The 3,963-nt window shown below is 38.4% G+C and overlaps 1 long non-coding RNA gene across 1 annotated transcript; it reads right to left on the reverse strand.

Annotated features, from left to right (window-relative positions):
- Positions 1–2,260: 2,260 nt before the first annotated feature.
- Positions 2,261–3,512, reverse strand: LOC112194396. The gene is made up of 3 exons (XR_005807914.1): positions 3,381–3,512; positions 3,063–3,267; positions 2,261–2,915 (listed from the first exon to the last, which is right to left on the reverse strand). It is a non-coding gene; the product is annotated as an uncharacterized LOC112194396 (long non-coding RNA).
- Positions 3,513–3,963: the final 451 nt, after the last annotated feature.

Consider the following 3,963-nt stretch of genomic DNA (forward strand, 5'->3'; position numbering starts at 1 on the left):
GTGGTGTTGTGTTGAATTTAGAACCTACGTTATTTTTAGTTCTTAGCCCAAGTTTACATTAGGTTCATTGAATAGAATTTAATGTGAGTCTTCTAAGTCTAGCCCACTATGACCTAAATTCAAGTGGATGTTCTAACCCTAATGTTCTACTTTGGTGGTAAGCAATCACACGCATCATCAACCATATATGTTTTAACAAAATTTAAGGAGATCAAACATCTCAAATAAAGAGAGAAATAAACTTTAGATAAAACAATTTGTGGCCTCCAAAAATAATCCTCCGTACCCAAGCTTCGACAGCAACAGCCTGCAAAACAAGCTAAAGTAGGGGTTCCAGTCATTGCCCATGCCCGCCCCCATATCTAAGTTTGAAAACATAAGTTATATTTTTGACAAAAAGGTAGTAGATAAAACCGGTTTGCAATCTCACGTGATCAGCATCACGTAAATAGAAATCCACGGCAATTGATCTCCTTCCACAACTTCCATTATAACCGTCAATCTAGCCAATCACTTTCCGGAATTCAATCATTATCACTAGGCTAGAGACAAAGGGGGAAATCAATAACAAGGATAGCATAGACGCATAACTCACTGTAGGTGCCCATCATACATTACTAGGATGTACCGGTGCCCTACACAACATACGTTAGCCGCGGGTTGTGCACACTGCCCACCACCAGTGGTTTGGGATATCCAATCCCCAAGAAGGGTCAAACCATCTCCTTACATCCCCATCAATTGCCAACACAACATTCCAACCACGCAAACCATTTCAAGTGTAAAAACAGATAATTTCCAAAACATGCAAGGGGCCTCAAATAAAACGTAGTATATGCAAGAAAAGCATAGATTAGAGTTAAAGGGATCCCCTACCTGGAATCTGAGCTTTCTCTTGCAGTACTTGGCCTCAATGCAACCTTGTAGCAACCACCAACCTCACAAGATCCAACCAAGATGCCGAGCCTAGATCAAATAAGCGACACAAATAACGGTAAACAAGGCTAGCAATTCATTTTCAATACTTTCCGAAGAAAACCCCTCCTGTAATCTAATTCACTGGCTAATAACCAGACCATTTGCGTTCTGAGAAGGAGTTTGTTGTTAGGAAAAAGTGGTAAGAACACTTTTAAAAGACAAGTTGCTAAAAGCTGAAAACATAGCCTAAAAGGAATTGTAGATGGTTAAGGAAGATTATTCAAAATACTAGGGGTAAATTTGTGAGAAAATTTTGAAAGAAGGAGGGTTTAACAACCAACTCAGTAAGATTGAAATGGTTATTTAATTTCAAGCTAAGTCATTGAAAGAGTAAAGGACTTAAAGGCTAAAGTAAAACAATGTGCAGATCTTTTCCAGAAATATAAGTTTCTGCACACATACTTCAAAATTCCATAACTAATTCTAGAAAAATGCTTTTGGAGTGATTCAAATTCTGAAACTTTCATTTTTGTCTCTACCATCTTTCTCTAGAAGAAACTGATCCAAAATTCCTAGCGGTTTAGCACTAGTTTTGAAATAAATGCAGCTGGGTCAGAATGTACTGAAAACTGAAAAACTGCAGAAAGTAGTTCTTTTGTTCAAAGTTCTTTTGGTACCCAATATGGCCAGTCAAAGAGAACCCAAGACACTAAAGGGATATGTCTAATGCTTCTAAAGACCAAAAGCTTGAGTCACTTTCTGATACTATATGGGCAGGTGTTGTAGCTCAATGATATGATGTATTGAAACATGATGTTTGGACATCTATAAGTAACAAATAAACCTTTGAACCAAGTACAATTTCAATACTCAAGGTATAGGCATGACCTGGCAAAAGTCCTAGACATTAGGGTGAATGAGAAATTGAAGTTAAAGCAGCAAGATACCAACACAGCAGTGACAAGTTTGTAATCTTCAAGAATTCGTAACAACAACCAAATTAAACATAGTGTTAAGGAAAGCATGATACTCACCAAAGACCAACCAAAAAGGTGAGTTTTCCTGAGGGCTTCAACTGGAAAGAGAGCTGAGGGAATTTGATTTGATCAAGTCCAGTTGCATGCCAAGAAGTGTACTTGATCTCGGACATGCAAAGCGAAACAGAAATTTCTCAATATGTAGGAAAGTTGTTTGAATGTATTGAGCCTAAAAATTGAGGAAAGAGATAGGAACTTGATGGTACAATGATCTTACCAATTATTGGAATCAATCTCAAACAAGATTTGGGGGATTCGGGTAGAGCAACATAAGACCCTTCAGCCTGATTGTTGCATAAATAAGATAAAACTTGGATGCCATGACCTCTCAAAATAAAAACATTCCAGAGATGACATTGCTGAGTGCTAGACTGAGTAAAACGGAGCAGCATCGATACGATGCACCAGAGCTGATATATACTGTGACTAGAAAGACTACATAACTAAGCTTGTTAGATGCGACACAACTGACGAACTGAAAAGAGAATCCCCAAAATGTTTGCAGTTCTCGTGGTCAACCATGAGAGATGATGGAATCAAATATCTTCCACAAGATTTTGATCCCATGAGGCCAGAGGTGCTTTTACATCACTACTAAAATGCAGCTTTCGGGCAGAGCTTCCATTACCACGTCTTCTCTTCCTCAAAGACTTCCACTTCAGCTGGGCAAAGAGATCATCCTTCAAAAGGGAACCTTATTGACTTCATTCACTTTTTCATCCTTGTCATTATCAGAGGAAAGAGCAGAAGTTTCATGTTTCTTCAACTCTCTGCTATCACTGATTTCAGACAGCCCTAACATGCCATCAAATGAGTTTCCAACAGTTTTCTTGGTTTCTAAATTACTTGATATTGAGGCCACAAGGTCTGGCCTGACCTTTATATAAGCCCAATATTTCCCCAGCCACTCTTGAGAATGTCGCACTTCACTACGCCCCGCAATCAAAACCTGATTCTCTCCTGCAGAATTAAACAAGAAAAGATAAGATATTTAAAAAAAATAAAAAATAACAATACCAATAACAGAATAAGTTGAATTTGGCATCATTGTCACTATAAAATACGAGAACAGAAGTTGTTTCAAAACTGGGAAGTATACAACTATACATGAAGTCTGTCATCATATTCCTTTCAAAGTACTATGCCTTCCCACCAGCCATCATGCCTCTAGACATCAACAATACTCCCAATATCAACATACTATGAAACTCTTCCTTTATTTGACTTTATACATGGCTAAATACATGGCCTATCCAGAAAGCCGAACACCCAATTGATCAGGAGCTGAAATCTTTGATGCTAAAATCCATTCCTACAACATCAAAACAATGAACTTCTTAGTGAGCTTGAGGAAAGGAACAGGACTGCATACAAATTTTGAAAAGCACAAAATGAAAAGATGAAAGTGATGATGCCTATACACACCTCAAGTTTGTTAGCTTCATCAGCTGCATCCTGAATATCTTGATACCGCACCTTAACTTTATCTTTATGCTTCTTGATAATCAATGCTCTAAACCAACACCCTCTAATGCCACTATCTTGGGACAGGACTTCCTGGGAACCTTCTGCTAGATACTGCGGCAGGGTTTGTTTCACCTCTGGACAAGGTAAAATAACAGCAGAACCTCTCTTTCAAGGCTGAAGGCTTCACTTTTACTTATGCATATCAGTCCCATATTTACTTATATAGCCTGCTTCCCCACATCCTGCAGCCAGTGACACCCTTCTTTCAATGCCTTCAACATCCATATCATCATCTTTCAAAGAACGCTACCGCTTCCTTTCAAACAACATCCATATCACTGGCATGAGCAATTTCTTCCACTTTCAACTCATTAACAGATTGTTGAGAACTGACATGAACCTTTGAAGGGATAACTGTGTGCATGTATCTAAGTATCTCCTGTTTCCAATAACCTTCAACTTGAGTAATGTCAAAGGTCTTTACATCATCATTTTCAAACTGTTTATGGCATACAAAGGGTTCTAGCTGTGTTTGCTTCGC

This window comes from Rosa chinensis, chromosome 3, assembly GCF_002994745.2.
Source record: "Rosa chinensis cultivar Old Blush chromosome 3, RchiOBHm-V2, whole genome shotgun sequence".
Classification (NCBI taxonomy): Eukaryota; Viridiplantae; Streptophyta; class Magnoliopsida; order Rosales; family Rosaceae; genus Rosa; species Rosa chinensis.